The sequence below is a fragment of the Canis lupus genome, chromosome 16 (genome assembly GCF_011100685.1).
Source record: "Canis lupus familiaris isolate Mischka breed German Shepherd chromosome 16, alternate assembly UU_Cfam_GSD_1.0, whole genome shotgun sequence".
Classification (NCBI taxonomy): Eukaryota; Metazoa; Chordata; class Mammalia; order Carnivora; family Canidae; genus Canis; species Canis lupus.
This window is the reverse complement of record NC_049237.1, coordinates 3,690,043-3,711,252: the sequence shown is the minus strand read 5'-3', so window position 1 is coordinate 3,711,252 and position 21,210 is coordinate 3,690,043. Positions and strand designations below refer to the sequence as shown.

The 21,210-nt window shown below is 39.1% G+C and overlaps 1 protein-coding gene and 2 long non-coding RNA genes across 3 annotated transcripts in view; 2 read left to right on the top strand and 1 right to left on the bottom strand.

The window, feature by feature from the left end:
• LOC119869503 overlaps positions 1-7,830 on the bottom strand; it is a 54,142-nt gene extending 46,312 nt beyond the window's left edge. Inside the window, exon 1 of the long non-coding RNA XR_005371190.1 lies at positions 7,139-7,830. This is a non-coding gene — a long non-coding RNA (uncharacterized LOC119869503). The remainder of the gene's footprint in view (positions 1-7,138) is intronic.
• Positions 1-21,210, top strand: part of CNTNAP2 (contactin associated protein 2) — a 2,034,882-nt gene that overhangs the window by 219,740 nt on the left and 1,793,932 nt on the right. The window lies entirely within an intron of this gene.
• On the top strand, positions 7,909-9,946 carry LOC111090206. Its single transcript, XR_005371180.1, has 2 exons — positions 7,909-8,115; positions 9,666-9,946. It is a non-coding gene; the product is annotated as an uncharacterized LOC111090206 (long non-coding RNA).

Genomic DNA, 21,210 nt, shown 5'->3' with positions numbered 1-21,210 from the left:
GGCCTCTCTGCCGCCTTCAACTCTGTTTGTCATGTAGATTAATGATAAAATCTTCTAAGGATCATTTGAGATCCTTTTGTAAATACTTGGGACAATAATTTGGGTCACCTCTTGAGATTTTTGCATACATTTCAAAAATACAAAGCAGAGCTAGCCTTGTAAGAGGGGAAACACTTTCATAACAGTCTCTCTCTCTCTCTCTCTCTCTTTTTTTTTTTTTGTAGCTTTCAAATTTAGCTAAGCATTTGTTTCCTACTGAATAATCAACACTTAGAGAGCCTGAAGTTATAAATGTAAGCTGTTTTAAATTATGTACAGGCTTTCTACAATTCTTTTTTCTAGAACAAGAAAGTGCATTATTTTCTCTTTTCAGGTAACTTAAAAACAGCTGAATGTGTTGAACTTAATGTGTTTTCTGAGAATGCTGACTTCTTGAATGAGAATAAAAAATATTAAATTTCTGCTTAGAAAATGTTGGGACCAATCAGTCTTATAATGATTTTGCTTTTTAACTGTGCATGTCCCTGTATACTGCAAAAAATACACTCAAATTGCCTATAGCTACCATAAAAGGTAATGATGCAGTGCATTTAATTACTGTTTAGTAGTGCTTTTTATTTGAGCATTTCAAAGTATTAGTAAAAGTGTTATATTTCATATTCCTTTGTAGGGCTGAAATAAAAGTGAGTTAAATGAAGATTTGTTAAATAAGAATTTCACAACTTGGTGGAGTAGCTTTTTGGTTTTGTTTTGTTTTGTTTTTGCTCAAAGTAATTTATGTCATCTTCTCTAGAGAAGGGAAGATGAACAAAATTACCATTGAAAGTGTCTCTAGTTTTGTCTCTTTGCTATTCTTGGCCAAGTTACCAAAGATTTTGTAAAAAGGTTAACTATCATGACAATTGCTCTTATAAGTTAACCATTACAAAAAAATTCCTGCTGTGTTAAACATATAAAAATATTTTCTAAAGAACATTTCAGGTAGTTGTTTTGCATTTTCCATTATTTCGCCTATGTCTCTCATGGTGGCAAACAGTACCAGAATTTTTCTGCGTTTGCTTTTTTCTTAACATATTTATACACAAGAATTTATAATATCAAAGAAAAAAAAATTAAGTGCATTCTATTTCCTGCCATCCATCCATCTTATACATATGTTCCCATTCCACAATGACTCTGGACTTGGCTATGTTATATGCTTTGGCCAATGGGACATCAACAAACAGGTTTCCAAGCAGAGACTTGATGAGTATTTGCACTTGATGAGTATCTAAGCATATTGCTTAGATCATTGCCCTAAGATTGCCATCCAAAGAATATCGAATCTAACGGGATTTTGATCACAAATTTGAGAACAAACACACACTTGGGATGAAGAACGCCCTTAATGACATAGCGCTGTAATGGAGTTACGATAGCAATAAAAAAAAAATTAGGTTATTTGTTGAATATGATAAGACTGCTTGATTTAGAACCTTGGCTGCCTCACTTACTGGTTGTGTGATCTTAGGATAGTCATTTAAACTTTTGTTTGTCTTCATTTGTAATATAGTGATGATAATAGCGCCTTCCTCAGGTTTTTGAGGAATTGAACCAGTTAGTGTTTTATAATCCTTAGAATAGTGTATGGTGCATGTAAGTGTTACATAAATATTTGTCTAGTAAATAAACAAGGATTAGACATGAGGGATTTATGAGGACAGGCTCCTTGCAGAAGTTCAAGGACTACACAGCCCCAGTGGCCCAGTGGTTTAGTGCTGCCTTCAGCCCAGGGCGTGATCCTGGAGACCCAGGATCAAGTCCTGCGTTGGGCTCCCTGTATGGAGCCTGCTTCTCCCTCTGCCTGTGTCTCTGCTTCTCTCTCTCTCTCTGTGTGTCTCTCATGAATGAATGAATAAATAATATATATATATATATATATATATATATTTTTTTTTTTTTTTTTAAAGAAGAAGTTCAAGGACCCAGGTCAGTTAAGAAGTCAGATCCCAGAAAAACATACCTGAAGTTAAAGGCTTACAGGAATTAATTTTTTGCTGGGGAGGGGACAGAAATCTCAAGGTCAGAAGTAGAGGACTAGGAAAAATAAAACAAAGGTGGAGGGAACTCGCATACAAGAGTGATTCCTCCTGCTGGCCATTGGGCTTGATCCTGACTAGGGTGATATAGACTGTGCCTTAGAACTATATGCTCCACAAAAAAGTGGCAGAGGAGCATTTATCCACTGACTCCCACATCCCATTGATCATGGCTTGAAACTGGGATGAGAGCTTTCTTGGAATTTGCATGTGTTAATAAAGGAATGTGGTTTGCTTTCCTCTAGGTGGCCTTTGCAGAGGCATTGGAGAAAACTCATTGCAAATCAAGAGATTCTCTAGACAGCTGAAGGAAAGTGTTGTCAGGTTGTGCTTATTGGAAACTTGATGACAAATGAGTGTGTAGAATAAAAAGTAGACAGGAAATTCGAAGCAGAGGCCGAGAAGAGGCACTTGGGAACAGATGGGTGTCACAGACATCCAGTGGTTTGTGGCTCGTGAATTGAAGTGAGTTACAGCCAAGGAGAAAAGCAAGGAAGGATGGTGCACAGAAAGAGGGAGATGCTAACTTTACTTGGAGACATGAAAAGGGGATGAAATAATTTGCAGACACATGGCAGGAGAAGGAACAAGATAAGGGAGTAGTTTTGTGAGGAAATCACCCCCCTTCTGGATGCTTTCCTATGACATTCCATTTATGCCTTATTATTTGGATAGTGAGGTTTGCCTGAAAGCATCAGAACTTTGTGATGTTTTTTGAAAATCATGTTAGTGTTTATTAGGCTACACCAATCCTATTATCAATAAAATTGCATAATTATTCTTCAGGGTTCCTATAATTACTTTCCAGGAGCTCCATCTAGCAATTTAACAAATATAATAAGTAAATAACATTTAAAGATTTTGAAATCAACATGGCTATGGAAATTCAGAGTGCTCTGTAAACAGAATAATTCATCTAATAAACCTGAGGTGGCAATCCAGTTTTCCTATCAAGTTCTGCTTAAATATATAAAGCTGACAGTTCTCATCAGGACAGCAAACTACACTTAGATGCTTTCAGAATTATCCTGCTATTGTTGTGCCCAAGATTGCGAATCTGAGAAACCACCAAGGAGCCGAGCTTGGGTCCAAGTGTACCCGACACAGGGGAGCAGGGCCTTGGACCCCAGGGGTGGGTTCCAGCTTAGTTTTATGGGCTGGTCTAGGGGAACTTCCGAAGGGGTGGAGGAATTTCTTAAATTCTGTTCTCATTCTGATATGGGACTTTCAAGGGCATTGAGCTCTGTTCTCCTTCTAGTATGGGGCTTCCTGCCACTGGCTTGTGCTGTTCTCATTCTAATATGGGGCTTAACTGAAGTAGGGTAAAGTTCAGCTCTTATTCACCGGGGCCTGGGATGGCTGTACTTGTGCTAACGCTGAACTTAAAGTGGAATGGCCTTCATTTTCTCGGCCTCCACATTTCCCCCTCTCAGAGGAACCTAAGGAAGGACCCATCATGGGTCCAGGTTGCTCTCAGAGTGAGCCAGGAGGAATGATTAAACCAGGATTCGAACCAACCTTGTTGCTGTTCTCACGTCTCAGTGAAGAAGCAACATCCTACGTTTAAGGCAGCGCATACCCACTCCCCCTTGTTGTAAGAAGACTAAGTCTAATCCCCTTCTGTTTTGAAGGACAACCTCAGACTAGGGAGTCTTGGAGATGGGAAATAAGTGAGAATGGCGCAGTCTTAGCTTTAGGGGATTGTCCTTGTCCGGTTGGCTTTTCCATTCTGGAACAAAGTCCTTGAGAAGGGTGTGTGGGTCAGCTGGCCGGACGTGGGTGTAGTGGACCCAGGGAATAATCATTGACCTTGAGAGCGGTGAGAGTGGTCAGGACCACGATGTAGGGTCCCTTCCAGCGAGGTTGAAGTTTTGGGATCTCTGCACAAACACCCAGTCACCCGGCCAGTATTGATGGGGGCCCCAGGGTGGTCCAGTCTCATAGAGGGCCTTCAGCTTAGGCCACACCTGCTCATGGGTTCCTTGTAACATTTGGAGGGAGAAAAGGAGTTGGTGATCATCAAACTCAGCAAGCACCTCAGGTTTTAAACTGGGGATAATAGGTGGATGAAGACTGAACATGATCTCCTAGGGGGTCAATCCCATCTTATAAGGGGAGTTCCTCACCCTATATAGGGCAAAGGGGAGGAGAGTCACCCAGTCCCCACCAGTCTCCAGGGCTGATTTAGTTAAGGTCTCCTTTAATGTTCTGTTCATCCTCTCTACCTGTCCTGAGCTCTGGGGCCAATGTGCACAATGTCATTTCCAATCTGCCCCAAGTACTAGGGCCACTCCCCGGGTTACCTCAGAGAGAATCCTGGGCTGTTGTCTGATCCAGTCTTTTTTTTTTTCTTTTTTTTGTCTGATCCAATCTTAACTGGAAAACCATACCTCAGTAAGATGTCTTCCAGCAGTTTCTTGGTCACGGTCTGTGCTCTTTCACGTTTGGTGGGAAATGCCTCTGTCCATCCTGAAAAAGTATCTACAAACACTAGTAAATACCTGTATCCATATTTTCCAGGTTTTACCTCAGTAAAGTCCACTTCCCAGTAGGCTCCTGGGCAGTCCCCTCGGAGCCGGGTGCCCGGGTTAGATCCATGGGTGGTGGCATCAGTTAACTGGCCTGCGTGGCAGCTTGCCACAATCTGCTCCATCTTTGCTCCAGAGTCTTGAATAGTGATCTTTGCATGTCATATGAGGTCTTCCACCTTCCTTGTCCCCATGTGAGTACCCTGATGCATTCTGGACAGGCCTTGCCATCCTAGTTCCTCTGGCAGGATGATGCTGGAGTCCACGGCCTTCCACCAGCCACACAAGCACTGGGTCACAGGCAAGCATTTGATCCAGAGTAAGTCAGTGTCAGTATAGTTGGGGGGTGTCGGGCAGGGTTGGTGCCCCTGGATTGGATAGTGTGGTTGCTAAGACCTGGGTCACCGTAAGGGCTGCCTCCTTAGCTTCTGAGTCAGCTAGCCGGGTTCCCTTGGCTACTGGGGTGTCTGCTCTCTGGTGCCTCGGACAATGGATGATGGCTAGGGCCTTGGGCAGCCAGAGGGCCCTCAGGAGGTCAAGCTCTGCTGGCAGAAGCCCTCTCTCTGTAAAGGGCTCTGTGGGTGTGAGCGGTGGCGAGGGCACACCTGCCGTCGGTGTACATGTTGATTCGTTTACCTTCCCCCATGGTCAGCACCTTGGCCAGTGCAGTCAGTTCTGCCCGTTGAGCAGATGTTCCAGCTGCCAATGGCTCTGCCCAGCTGGCCTCCGTCTCCGGGGCCACGGCTGCCCCTGCATCTCTGACTCCTTCTCGGACAAAACTGCTACTCTTATCAAGAGCAGACCAACAAATCAAGGAAACTTTTGAACAGAAAGTAGACTTTTAATCCTATACTCTTGTACTTTAAAATCCATTTACTTTGATCTTAGTGTGTCCTGACCACATCTAAAATTCCTTCGCAAGGATTTCCCTTCACAACCCTTCTACACCTTCCTCTGCATTCAGAATTTGTCCCAAGCCATTTCTTTCCAGTCAGTCTCATCTAGGACAAAATTTGTTGTCTTTTACCTTGAACAACAATATATTCCCATTTCTTATATTTTTCTTACATATCTCCTTTCCTACTTATAGAGTTGCTTTCTTTATCAGTCAGTCATCAGCCTTGTTTTAGCAGAGCTTTTCATTCTTAGGAACCTTAGTCTCCAGTGAAAACTAAGGAGTTAAAAAAAAAAGAAAAGAAAAGAAAAAGAAAAGAAAAGAAAAGAAAAGAAAAGAAAAGAAAAGAAAAGAAAAGAAAACTAAGGAGTAACCAATTTTGAACTGTCACACCAGAACTCTTTAGACGGCAAATTTATGAAATAGTTAAGTACAAAGCCTGCTCACCAACAGATTCAAATAAACGTTTTAGCCCTTTTTCCGTTTGGAAAAGACCTACATGTCCGATGAATTTAATCCCATTTATCATCAAAGTGTAACTAAGGCTTAAGGTTACCAAGGACTTTGAAAGGTATCTTAACAATTACTTATGAAAACTTGGAAACAGACAATTAACCATCAATTTAGCCTTTTTTTTTTTTTTTTTTTTTTTTACTAACAAATAGCAAAAAGATAACAGAGCTCATGTGACCTTCAGTAAACCTCAATAGAGTAAAAGTTTCAGGCTTAGTAGTGATAATTTTCAAGACCTATTTACTAAGTCCCACTTGGATCCACTTAAAGTCAATCAATTTGCTCCCCATCATCAAATATATTTTTTTAAGATTTTATTTATTTATTTATTTGAGAGAGTGACAGAGCAAGCATGAACAAGGTGGTGGGGGGGATGGGCAGAGGGAGAGGGAGAAGCAGACTCCCCTCTGAGCAGGGAGCTGATGCGGGGCTTGATCCCAGGACCCCGGGATCATGACCTGAGCCGAAGGCAGATGCTCAACCACCTGAGCCACCCAGGTGCCCCCCCATCATCAATTTTTATCTGAGACACTGGTGGGGGAATCTGGAGGGGGCAATATTATGTAATTGGTGGTCTTCTTGCTATTTGTCTTCTAGACTCAGGACAAGCACCTGAATTGGGTGCCCCTCCTTGTTTAGGATTTTTGCCCCTTCGAGGTGGAAGCGAATTTGTGTCCCCATCTTGGTGAGCAAGTACTGACCTAACAATGGGTAGGGACACCCAGGGATGATCATGAAGGAGTGGGATACCTGGCCCGTGCCGAGATTCACAGTTCTTTGGGCAGTCCATGAGTACTATTTGGTGCCCGTGGCCCCTTGCACCCATGAAGTCTTGTTTGCCAATTTCCTTTGGGATTGTAATAAAACCGAGTGTTGTGCCCCAGTGTCCACTAGGAATTCAACGGGTTGCCCCTCCACTTTGAGAGTTACCCTGGGCTCAGGGAGGGGTGCCGAACCTCGACTCCCCTAATCGTCCAGGTCCCCCATCTCCAAGATCTCAGCAGGGGCCTTAGGTCTTTTGTTAGAGAAGCTTTTCACCCAGTGGCCCTCTTCTTTGCAATAAGCACATTGGTTTTTGTTCAGTTTAGGGTGCTCCCAAGGGGGACCAGGGCCATCCTCCTTACCTGTCCCTGAGGCCAGCTTCTTGAGGTGCCTCCGTCTTTCCTGTGGGTTGTCCATGGTTGTGGCCAGCAGGATCTTGGCCAGGTTTCAGGTCCGCCAGTCACTTAGTTTGGTTTGTTGTTCTTCCGGACTTTCTCTCTTATTATAGACTCGTTCTGCTACTATTACTAAGTCCTGCAAGCTCTTCTCTCCCAGTCTCTCTACTCTTTGCAATTTCTTTTTAATGTCTGGAGCGGCCTGGGTAACAAAAGCCAGGATAATTGCAGCCTTTGTTTCCGGGGCTTCTGGATTCATAGGGGTGTACTGCCTAAAAGCCTCTATGACTCTCTCTAAGAAGGCTGCTGGACTCTCATCCTTACCCTGTCTCGCATCATACACCTTGGCCAGATCGGTAGGCTTCTGCGTGGCAGCCTTGAGACCTGACCCTAGAGTCTGGCGGTGGACCTGGAGTCTCTCCTTACCTTCAGCCGAATTGTGTGCTTTGGGGGGTAAAAATGGTTTTAGCCAAGGAGGGGGATTCTCGCTCATGTCCTGCCAGGCCAGGATATAGGGCACCTGGTCAGGGTGGCCGTCTGGGTCATCCCTGAAGATCACGGCCTTAACCTGTAAGATAATAGGTAGGTGGAAAGTTCCTTCTCAGGGCCATCCCACATCAAAGGTTGACCATTCTGACATGCAGGAAGTTTGAAATTTCCCTCTCCTTATGTAAACAGTTATGACAGTTAACAAGAACATAGTAACACAAACATTCTAGTGCTGCCGTGGAGACAAAACAAAGTAAACTGAAGGGCTGGCAGCCAGCCCTCCTTACAGATGAGGACCCTGTCCTCCTTACAGATGAGGACCCCATCCTTCTTACAGATGGGGACTCCGTTCTCCAGGCGGGGGCAAGGGATGTCTCCCAAGACCCCCAGTTGATGGCCCACCAGTGCGACCGCCTAAGCCAATGTTGACCCAATACAGATTGGAATTCCTACAGGTAAAATTACAGTATAGAGCTCTCAGAGAATATGCATGCAAAAGGTGGAAAAAGTTGAGTGCACTCACCACACGTGGGACCCTCTGGACAGGGTCCTGGAGGTCTCTCGGATCCTGGACGAGCCCTCAAATGTTGTGCCCAAGATTGTGAATCCGAGAAACCACCGAGGAGCCCACACCCATGAAAGTTTATTAACAAGCTCGAGCTGGGGTCCAAGTCCCTGCTCTGCTGTGTGGAGTATACTTGGACCCCAGCTCGAGCTTGTTAATAAACCCTCATGTACTTGCATGGGTGTGGGCTCCTCGGTGGTTTCTCGGATTCACAATCTTGGGCACAACACTATGAGTTATGATGATCCTAGAAATATATTTTCTACAGAGTCAGTGAAGAACATTTTAAGGCATTTGTGCAAAAGCACAGACGAAGAATTTAAAACAACTATATAAAATCTTTGAAATTTATTTCTAAAATAAAATAGGATTTTCCTTCTGGTTTAAATTTATCATTTTTCCCCTTCACTGATAATCCCCCCCAAAATCTATTTTATTCTTTTGAAATCCCACTATAGCTAAAAGGGCATCTGGTTGAGTTGGTGTTTTCAGTGAACTCATTGATTATTTATTGTTATGGAAACAATAAGGATAGGTGTGAAATAGTTCATGTTGTAGGAGAAGTTGATGCACTTTATTCTGGAATTTAAAAATCATGTATCACACAAGTATGTCAAATTTGAAGATGACATCAGCAGCTGACATAGATTGATTAATTTGGGGTAGCTTTGAGTTGCTAAAGTTCATCCAATCAATTTTAATTCAGTTAATCAAAAATTATAAACTAGATTTGTATAGCTATTTAACATTAGTTTTTCAGTGAAGTTTCACATTTATCATTTAGGAAGCAGTATGGCATATTAAAAACGTAATTAAAGTAAGAATCATGTGGTTGGCTTTTTTAAGAAAGTAGATTTCATGTTAAGGGTTCTTAGCACACCCACACAAAGAAACTGATTGTGGTGATGGTATCATGGGTGTATGCCTATGACAGACTCATCAAATTATATATGTTATGTAATATTAAAAATATAACATGTATATCAATTGCATCTCAATAAAGCTTTTCAAAAATTTGACTTACGTGATCTCTAAGTACCCCATACTTTCTAAAGTGTAGAGTCGTTTTTTATTAAGATTCATTTTTGAGTAAATGACCCGGTCTATCAAATGATTAGTTTAAACTTCACTCTTATTATAAATTTCCCATTGTTTCATGTTGAGAAATTAAATCGGCATGCTACTTATTGCCTCCATTTTTTTCTCTTTACAAATTCCATTGCCTTTGATAAATTCTGACCTTAGACATTCTGTATTCAAACTCATACAGCATTTGGAAAATAGCTTTGTTTTACTTATGTTAAATATCCTGTTTTATGAAGCTTCTGGAAAGAGCTATTTCTAGAGCCGTAATCTATGGCTCCTATTATTTGTTGGCCTCGGCAAGATTTTGGGTTGCATTGAAAGTATCAATGAATTTGTTTTTTTTCTTTCTTAAAGGATGGACAAGCTCCATCTCTAGCCCATTTGTTAGTTGTGATGGAAAGGAGCATCATTGATTTCATAGAAGGCTCTGGCTCACTCACAAATGGCTTGTAACAGAGGAGCCAAAGCAAGACTCTGAGCATCCAAAGTCTCCTGCTGAAAAAGGAACAAACAGGAATCTCTGAAATTCACTGACCTTCTCTAACAAAAATATCCAAGAAAATAGATCAGAAAAAAAAAAAAGGAAGAAGCAATGCAATATGAAGTATGAAGTTAATTGTGGGGTCTTTTACTCAGAATAATTCACAAAGTTAAAGCCATTCGGAATCCACTCTTACTGTTAGAACTCTCACTGCACAAAAATTATCTCTGCTTATTTAGATATAAAGCTCAATGGAGCACAAGATTCCCAGCTTGAAATATTTAATCAAGCAGTGGAGACATCCAGCATGTCATGCAAGGAGAAGCATAAACCAGACTAAAGGGATATGGTGCTTTCCCCCTTTCCTAGTCATCAAAAGACAATAAAGACTTATAAGTGGAATTGTAAGTTGTGGCTTGTTAAATAATTTCTTCAAATGTCATTTTGAGCTACTTTCCCCCTAGTAGGTGTGAAATGTACTCAGTAGAGGAAGCTTTGCACCTGAGCCAAGAGGTCTTGATTCTCTGTGTTTATTCAAACCCAGTCTTTGAATAAACCTATGTAGATAAAGCTGCTTCCTTTTAGTTTCTTTATTATTAAGCAAAATGCTGCTGGAGACAACTTGAATGGTAAAAAAATCACACATATTCCTCAGACAACATAGTTGGGCCAGAGTGATTAGACTAACCCAAGAATTGCTCAAAAGCAGGGTAGGTGCCTTTTCAATCTTCAGGTTTCTTCCTCTGAGAGTTCCCTGATGCCTTGATGGCATTAGGCTCTTCTCGGCACTCACAGAGCAAAATTTCCTTCCCCTGCTATAATCCCATCCTACTTTAATAGTTTGTTTACTTGCCCGATTGACCATAATAATCACTGGAGGGAGGAAATATGCTTATTTGGTTCACTGTTTCATCCCCAACTGTTTGGAGAGAGCCAGGAACATAGCTGGCCCTCAGTACATTTGGCGAGTGAGTAAAAGTTTGTGTCTGCAATCCCTAGAACAAAGCCGGTACGTGGAAATTGTTCAGTATATGCTTGTTAAACTCAACTCAACTCTCATTCCATGGAGACTATGAATGTGATATCTTTACGTTACATTAAAACCCTTGGGTTCTCTCAATTTCAATTATTCATAATTTCTTTTTCTTATAATCGCACTTCTTCTCCTACATTATTTTGGCATGTAGAGAGTTAGGTGCTTGGAAGTGATCTTGGTCTTATCTTGGTTTTAAAACTAATAACTAAAAACACTAGGAAATCCATATGCCACTAAAGTTGCATCTACGAATGTTTGTTTAGAAGTCAGCTAGGGACAGTCCGTTTACATCTTACCTTGTGATTAAGTGCAATCATTTCAAAATATGAAATAATATTAAAAGGCAGTTGAAACTCAAGCCTCGTAATCTCTTTTTCTGGCTTAAGATGGGTGAGATTTATCTGCACCGCTCTTTTATGCCTCAAACAGATTCTCTTGCATCTCTGCTTCCTGCTAAACTGAGAGCCAAAAGAGTAGGAGTTCCACTAGTTACTGATTCTTTGGGGTTTTATAGTAGCGTGTTTTTTTTTTTTTTTTTTTTTTTTTTGTCATATAAGAGTTGAAATAGTTTTCTTTCTGTTGCAAAAAATTGTTTTCTAAGACACTTGCAACAATGGCCTTTTTTTTTTTTTTTTTTTTTTTTTCCTTTTGCAACTCTGTGCTTCTTTGGTTAGAATCTCTATAGTAAGCGGTCACTGTCTTTGAGCTACTTAAGACAGGCAAAAAGCAAAACAAAACAAAAAACCAACAGACCACTTTCCAGGGAATAAATGAACTATTGCTATATCTTTATTGAGTTTTTATTTTTATGAACATATCCCATACAGGTAGTTTGAAAACCAAGGAGGTACTACAGCCAGGCTTAGAGTAGAAAGTAACAGACTTCTCACCTCATCCTTCCCTGTAACCTATATCCTGCTCCCCAAGGCAATAGCTTTCACTTTCTTAGCTATTTTTTCTGGAGTTTTCTCTTATATTAATAAATGGAATGGTTTTACTAGTATCACTCAATATGTGCAATTTATATATTTATTTACTTCCTGCCCCACAGTTCTGTTCTCACAGACATTCATCCGCCTTGTGTCCCCTTTGTTCCTTCTCAAAATGTGAACAGTTTTGGTTAAATCCATTTTCAGTGCTCACATTAGTCTGATTACTGAACTGCACCACATAGAGTACAGTAATTTTGTTTTGTCTCTATAACTGCTTCTTTCGTGTTAATAATTGCCTCGTTTTCACCTTCACTTTATTTTTTCTGTGTCATTAGTTCTTTTCCAAATTTTCCGAGAGAACTGGAAACTAGTTCTGAGAATGATCAAATTCAGGATGTCTGGGACCCAGTGTTATTTCCTTTTAACACAGTGTGCCCTTCCCATGTCATATACCTGTCCCCTGCAGTCAGCGGCTGCTAGGTCTGGTTTGGGAGAGCAAAAAGGCCAGATGCAGGTACCTGTTTATCTTCAAGAACTCACCATGTGGAGGATGAATGTCCTTGAGGTGGAAAACCCAGAGGCCCCAGGAATGCCATGTTTCCTCACCCGCCAAAGCCCTTTTGAGTCAAGACTTCATTCATCCTTTGCTCTTTAGGGAAGCAGAATTGGAAGGGAGCATTCCTTAGGTTCTCAGTCCCCTGCCCATGATCTTTGAGAAAGATGAGGAGTCAGTCAGTAACCCCCACATGTTTTTCTCTTTTCTCACAGGAGGTTTCTGGGGCTTTGGGGGCTTCCCTGATCTTATTCCCAAGACACCTGCACCACAGGTCATACTTAGAGCAGAACTCTTCTGCCCAAAACAACTAGGAGGACATGAGCAGACAAGATTCCTGTCCTCCCACAGCCTGGTCAGCAGTCTCCTGCCCCACAGTTCACACAAAACAAGCTTAGGACAGCCTTTGACCCCAGCAGGTTTTTGCCATTTCTTTGTGTCTTTCTTTTGAACCCTCTTTTGTTTCTTCTCTGGCTCCTTTGCGTAGGTAAACCTTGGAAGGGGATGCTAGTATTCCCAATGATGTGTTATTTCGGTAGGACAAATGGTCGGATTCTTGGAGTAATCCCTTTTCTTCTGGTTTTCTTCCTTGCTTCTTGAAGACAAGACTCCTGAAGACTTGAACAATGTGTTAAAAAACAAAATTGACTGGTTGTGCCCAAGCCTGCGGCACAATTGAAAGAACTTCATTTTTCCATCAGGCTGTGAGCTCTCTTTTCCTTGTGCTTACATGAGACCTCCTGTGTCTTGGCATCTGTTTCTGGTTCTTTTCATTTCTCATTTTGGTGGAGGGCCTCCACTAGCTTCCTGAGAAAGAACATACGTGGGACAAATTTTGAGACGTGTCTGTCAATAATGCCTTCAGTTTACCTGTATTCTCAAATAATTTGATTAGATGTCTAGGGGGAATATACTTTCCCCTCAGAATACTAAAGCTATTCATGCTATAGTCTTCTAGCATCTTAGTTTTGAGATGTCCTCTTCCACTTTTCCTGTTATGTTACTTGTGTATGTGTTTCTGTGTTTCTGAGTTCTGTGTATGTGTTTCTGAAAGCTCCTAGTATCTTCTTTCGATCTGTGGTTTTTAAAATTATGTAATTGTATATATTGATATGGGTCCCTTCAATCTGTTGTTGAAAGGAGGCACAAAGACAAGTATTTCAGCAAGGAAAGAAGTTGCATAGAGTTTGGGGGGTCAGACTTCAGAAGAATTGTCTTGCCAAATAGAAAAAAAACATGTTGTAAAGGTTTTATTTTTAAATAGTCTCCAACATGGGGCTCAAACCTACAACCCTGAGATGGAGAGTCGCATGCTCCACCCACAGAGTCAGCCAGGCACCCCCCAAAAAACGTTTTAAAGACAAAACAGACAATAACAACAACAGTAAAATCTGTGAAATATTTAAATTACTAGGTTAAATTCGTGGGTTCGTGGTAGAAAAACAGCAACCTTCTCACATGATTATTGTATTCACAGAAGGCCAGACTTATTTTCAGACATTAGCATAGCAAAAATCAGGCATAACACTATTTTTGTTAGCAATCAGGTATGGGAAATATTCTAGAACCAATTAGGACAACCCTGTCATTTTAGGTTTATCTCAGTGTGTGTGTGTGTGTGTGTGTGTGTGTGTGTGTGTGTGTTTCTGTGGGATATGAAATAATCATTAGAAGCAAAGTAGTGTCTGTTTTTTTGCTTCAATCCTAGAAATTGATGTTTTTCAGTTGTAGTAAATGTTTTTGAATTATGTTTTCATCCCAATATCATGCTCATTATCCTTTTTATTTTTTTGCTTTTTCTATATAGCATCATTGTTTTAATTTTCTCTTTCTAGAATTCCTGAATCAACACTCAATTATTATCTTTTCTGTCCTATTTTCTCTCTCTATCTTTCTGCTTTCCTTTCTGTAAGCATTCCTCAAATTTCTTAACTGGTTCATCTCAACTTTTTATTTTTAATTTTAAATGTTACAATTTTCAATTTGGTATAAGAACATATTATTTGTTCTTTCTTTTTATAGCATTTGTTTGATTTTCATAGATGTAACGTTTTTCAATCTTTTTGACATTATTAAAGGCCTTATTATTTTATAAACTTTGCATTTCTTTCGTACTATTTTTTTCCCTTTTGTTTTGGTCTCTGTCTTTCATATTATACACCTGCAATGCCTATTGATTTTGGTTTAGTTTAGTTGGAAGAATAATGCATAAAAAAATAGGTTGCCACATTAACTGAGTGATCATCACCAGTAACGGATCACCCCGACAGGCTATCACCTCTGTGAGACCCAGTGAGGATTTACAAAGCATAGGTGTGTGACCTAGACCTTACAATCAGACACATGCAGATTTCAGCAAATTCTACAAAACAGTTGGCCAACTCTTCAAATATGATAGTTATGAAATTTAAGAAGTATACAGTGAGCTGGGCCTGTTCTAGAATTAAGAAGATAAGATAGGGGCACTTGGGTAGCTCAGTCAATTAAATGTCCAATTCTTGATCTCAGCTCAGGTCTTCATCTTAGGGTTGTGAGTTCAAGCCCTGTATTGGGCTCCATGGTGGGAATGGTGTCTCCTTAAGAAGTAAAATGAAATAAGAAAAAAAGAAGACATGACAAGTAAATGCAATGTGTGCTTCTTAATTGATCCTAGAAAAATAAGGGTGTAAGGAAGTTTCTGGGGTATGTAACTAATGCTCACACAGTTGCTTTCCTGTGTCTTACAGTCCACTGTAGTTCTTCAGGAAGAAAGATTTGCTTTTGTGATGCCTGTCTCACACAACCTGATAAACATCACCAGCACCTGGATATTTTGAGTTTCTCTGCTTTTTATCATCCAAAAAATACCTTGTCATGTCTCATATACTGCAGTCTCCATTATACATTTTTACTTGTGTGTTTATAATATTATGTTCTCATTTTAATTGTATGGGATTTCAGGAAGAAGAACAGATATATGCTAACGTTCAATAAACCTTATTTTTTTTTTTTTAAAGAGGAGTCATTTTATTTATTTATTTTTTACTTATTTATGATAGTCACACAGAGAGAGAGAGAGAGAAGCAGAGACACAGGCAGAGGGAGAAGCAGGCTCCATGCACTGGGAGCCCGATGTGGGATTCGATCCTGGGTCTCCAGGATCGCGCCCTGGGCCAAAGGCAGGCGCTAAACCGCTGCGCCACCCAGGGATCCCTCAATAAACCTTATTAAGCAGAAGTCCAAGACTTTTTAAAGGCTTTATTTTCAGTATGCCCAAATTTGATCATGTTTCATATACATTAACCATACATTTAACATGATTCTAATTTCTAGTTAAATGTTCAAATAACTGTCAACTCGTTTTTAGAATTCCTGCCAATTTAATTGCTTTTAATTAATTTAAATAGATAAAATAACCAGAAGAGGAATATTTTATATTTTCTGTATATTTTATAGACTATAAATCTCAGATATGCAGAAAAAAATCTGTACTGAGAAATCTTATATATTTATACTATAATGAGCAAATACTTGGGTACTGGTAGAAAAACCTAAAGCTGAATACTGGGGTTAAAGTCTACTTTAGTGTATACCCCTGAGCTTCAATATGCTCAATTTGTAAATGATATTAATAATAACCAGGTGTGGTTTATAGCATTATAATGAGAAGCAGAGAATACATTTAACCACTTAATATCATTTTAATGTTTACCATTGCTATTATTTTGGTATTATTATTTTTATTGAAGTATTAACATACAATTTTGCAGTAGTTTCAGGTATACAATATAATGGTTCAACAACTCTATACACACCTCAGTGCTCATCAGGATAAATGTACTCTTAATTCCCCTCATCTCTTTCATGTACATCCCCACTCACCACCCACCCCCAGCATCCACCAGTTTGTTCTCTGTATTTAAGAGTATTCTTTTGGTTTGTATCTTTTTGTATCTTTTTTTCCTGTTTGTTCACTTGTCTTTTGAATTACACATATGAGAGAGATCATGTGGTATTCCCTTTCTCTGACTAATTTGATTCACTCAGCATTATACCCTCCAGATCCATCTAGTTGTTGCAGAAGGCAAGGTGTCATTCTTTTTATGGTCAAATAATATTCCAGTGTGTGTGTGTGTGTGTGTGTGTGTGTGTGTGTATGGACTGTAGGCTGCTTCCATATCTTAGCTATTATAAATAGTATTGCAGTAGGCATAGGCATGCATATATCTTTTTGGTTTTTAAAAATATTTTCTTTATTTATTCACGACACACACACACACACAGAGGCAGAGACACAGGCAGAGGGAGAAGCAGGCTCCCCACAAGAAGCCCAATGCTGGACTCAATCTCAGGACCCCAGGATCATGACCTGAGCCAAAGGCAGACGCTCAACCGCTGAGCCACTCAGGCATTCCATGCATATATCTTATTGAATTCATGTTTTCGTTTTCTTTAGGTAAAGTAGTATAGTTATTGGATCATATAGTAAATCTATTTTTAAGTTTTTGGAGAACCTTCATACTATTTTCCAGAGTGGCTGTGCCAGTTTGCATTCTCACCAACAGTACATGAGGGTTCCTATTTTTCCATATCCTCACCAATGCTGTCTTTTTAGTTTTAGTCATTCTGACAACTGTAAGTAAGGTCATATCTCACTGTGGTCTTGATTTGAATTTCCCTGATGATGAGTGATGCTGAGCATCGTTTCATGAGTCTGTTGGCCATCTGTATGTCCTACTTGGAGAAATGTCTATTTAACTCCTCTGCCCACTTTTTCGGGTTATTGTTTTATTATTATCATATCATTGAGAAGTATAAGAAAAGAGAGATGGTTCACAACAAAATTGAGACAGCTGAAATGTACATTATCATGATGTAAAGTATTTAAAAAGATGATCAAAATAAATTACAAATGTCCTCTAAATCTTGAACCAAAACTCAGTCCAGGTTTACTCCTCTGGTAAAAGCTGCTCCATTTTTAAAAGATTTTATTCATTTATTCATGAAAGAGAGAAAAGTAGAGACATAGAGGGAGAAGCAGGCTCCCTATGGTTATCCCGAAGTGGGACTCGATCCCAGGACCCTGGGATCATGACCTGAGCCAAAGGCAGGTGCTCAACCAGTAAGTCACCCAGGCATCCCAAAGCTGCTCTATTTTTGAGTTGAAAGCACAGAGATAGAATTACTTGAGAAAATGTTAGAAATTTGTGTCAACTTGGGTTACTTTTGAGTGTTCATTCTGAATAGTTGAACCTTCTTGTATGTTTAATATTTCTTTTTCCTAATAAAGCTCAAAATATCACATAATGATGGAGAATCCCCCTTCCCCTGCTTTTCTCTCTGATTTTGGAACAGTTTCTTAATAGTCACTAAGAGTGGTTTTCAGTGCTGGCATTTTCCATGAAAAAGGAATGACTTTGGGAAGCATTTAGGTATGGGGATAGACTAATTGTGCCTCTCTCCAGAGGATCTTTAAAAACTCCCTTGAGCTAGGATTTCCAATCATCTTCAAATCTTCTCTTGAAAGAAAGCAACTGCTGAGTAATCACTTGTACTCAAGCAAGGTTTTGCAAAACTATTTGAGGTTTAGTTGAGGAAAACGGGAGGAAAAGAGTCCAGTTGCTGCTACCAAGCATGGTACCCAGAGAAATGACAAGCATGTGACCTGTTTGGCTCACCTTCAAAACATCCAAAGGACAGAGCGTAAATTAAATAAAAAGGGAAACATTGCTTTTTGGCAATCACCATCTAACTGATAACATGTATATGCTGTTGGAGTTTTTCCACACAAAGGCTTATGTCAAGTATGTAGGATAACAGTACTTATACTAAGCAAATGATATTCAAGCAATATTTATTGCTTATAAATGTGCTATTGAAGTGCTTTTCCAGTGCAAAGTTCTTTAGTATCTTCACATCTGGAAATATAATGACTTGTTTATAGCCTTCACTCCCTGACAAGTGTTAGGTACAATATAATAGATGCTTCATTCCAGCTCAAAGTAGCAAAATAAATGAATAAATAAATCCACCTCGGAGACACATTTATACTGATTTGAGAGATGTTTCTTGGGTGTTAGAGACCTTGATAAACCAAACCTCAGTAGAGCCATGAAAGTGTCTTCTTTTTTTATTTATTTTTATTATTATTTTTTTAAGAGATAATAGGTCCAGCCAATGGGAAGGTGTCAGGTTTGTCCTTTATACCATTTATTGCCTAATTTTCTGACACAGACCCAGAAGAGCATCTAGCTACTTTGGGATTCCTAAGGGAGCCGCCCTACCACAATTCAGCCTGTGGTGGCTGGGTCTCCCCATGCTGCTGAAAGGCATATGCAGGCATAACCCCATGAGTTTAGATTATCTCTTCATCCTTGCCCAATTCTCTAGAATATTTCTGCATCCATGTGGCTGATTGGCAATGCCATTTAGTGATTTTTTTTCTGGTTAACCTTATATAAAATTTTTTTTAGATGACTAATACATGAATATTTACCAAATAAAATGTAAACATGTAAAGACAGAGCAATTAAGAAGTCATAAACCTAAGTACATGTATAATAAGTCTATAGTTTTTGTACAAAGTTGTATGTATATTCAGTGGCAGTCTCCTTTTAATGTTCATTTGCTCACAAAGGAGCAAATTTTATTGTTAACAAGTACTCTATGGTACGATTGTCAATCAACGATTGTCGCTTTATTCAAAAGAGTTGATAGATACGGCTGAGTCAATCAGGATGACCCATGGCAATTTGTATTTGGAGGAATGAGATTTACTGCCAGGGTTAGTCCTGCGCGGATTGCCATGGGCATTTGGATGGCATTTCGTAGATTAGTCAATTGTAGATAAGCTTATCTTAAATTGCATCTTGATTACCGATGTAAAGGAAAGAAAAGCAGAAATTTGCTATGGAAATTGTCATGGAATAAAGGAGTACTGGGGGAGCAGGTAACTAAACGCTAGCTTTTAAATAACGTTATACCAGACTAAAAGATACATGGAGGATAAAACCTGTCCTGAGCGCCTGTTACCAATAATGGTTATTGGATTGGATTGTAGAGAAGGATCTCAATTTATCCTTCATCAGTCAATTCAGAGCAAGACTCATGCCCCTATTTTATAAATATAGTTAGAACTGAGTCTTTTCTGGAGACTGAACTCTGTGATAGAATGAATCTTGCTTATTGCTGTTTGCAAGTCCAATGCGTGACTTGGGCTGGGAGGGAAAGATGCTTAATATATGCTTTCATGAACGGTTTAGTGAATGCATGGCTGAAAAATGCAAACTAAGAGTATTTAAAGTTAAAGATTATTTCTTGTAACTTATATTTATATATCATCTCCCTATCAACAATAAAAGTACTATCTGTTGAATGTCAGGAACTCACTCTTTTAGCATTTGGCACACCTAAAAAAATGGTGTGGTTACACCGCACAGTGAGCTTTGCAAGTAGGTACTTCTATTACCTTGATTTTATAGCTGAAGAAACCTGAGGTGCAGGGCTAATAAATGGGGAGAGATGACAGTCAAACCCAAGAAGTCCAACACCAGAGTCTTAACTACCTCATCACATGCAGAGGGAAGGGGAAGTGTTTTGTTATGCTTTATGTCATAAACACCATAGTTGGAAGGCATTGCTCTGTACCCAGTATATGTTCAACACATTAAAATGCTGAATAGTCTCTTCTTATAGCTTCTTGTTGGAGAGTAGGGGCAGGTAGAGCCTAATAATTTCCTCCTCATATTCATCAGCCCTACAGATAAGCACTAAATATTTAACAGATCACAGTTTGAAAGTATTGCTACAGAAAATGAATTGAACAAATAATGTTCTCACTTACAGAGCTAATATTCTAAATCAGATTAGATTGATAAAAATAAATATCAGTACAGCTAAAAGTTGCAGTCAGTGTAAATACTTACGTTGAAAAATTTCAAACATAGCATCACAATAGGAAGTGGTCCATGTAGCAGAGCGAAAAGAAAAGATGACAGCAAGATAGACAGATGGATACATAGAAAGCTCTATCTATAAGCAAAGGGCAAAAATGAATATCTGAGATCAGGGAGATCTTCCTAGGAGATTTTAAGTTGTTAGTCTGTAAATAGAGAATATTTTCACGTGGAGAATTGTTGCAAGTTTAGATGAGTTAATAATCCTGAATGTTCTTTGCACACTAAAAATGCTTAATCTTCTTCAATTAATATATTTACCTCCTTCCATACCTGACCTGGCATCTGATAGATCATTTCTTCTTACATGCTATAGACTATAGCTATGTGTTAAAAGATATTTCTATTATTAAGATTTCTGAAAAAAACAATGCCTACCTGGTCAGTTTCCTTATCTTATTGACCTTTAAAAACATATTTCATTAAATATTATGTTTTTCCTTTCTCTCTTTATATTTTTTTATTTAATATTTAAAAAGAAGTATTTCAACAATTTTCCTGAATTGCATACTTCATTTTTCCAATGTGTCATATAAAGTCAATATTTTAAGTTTAATTATATATTTTAAAATAAGATATTAACCAAGAAAGCACAGCATCTGTTGTTAAGTTGTTGTTGTTTTTTAATGAACCATGTAGTTTTATTTTCTAAGTTTAACTAGTACTACCAAATCATTAATTCTAGGTTAGAATTATAAAGCATTATCAAAGGTACTCACAGAATATTGCAATTAGAGTTTACTTGATTAGGCAACTATAAGATAATTAACTTTTTTCCTTGTGAACAATGGAGTCAGTTAAAATGTTTCATGGAACTAATGTGGTAATAGCAATGCTGTAAAAATATAGGTAGCATAATTATTACAAAAACATTTTTATCTTAAAATCTGTAAATGATTCCGTACTGGCAGAAAAAAATACAAGTACTTTTTAAGCATTTGTTAGACACATAGAATTTATGAG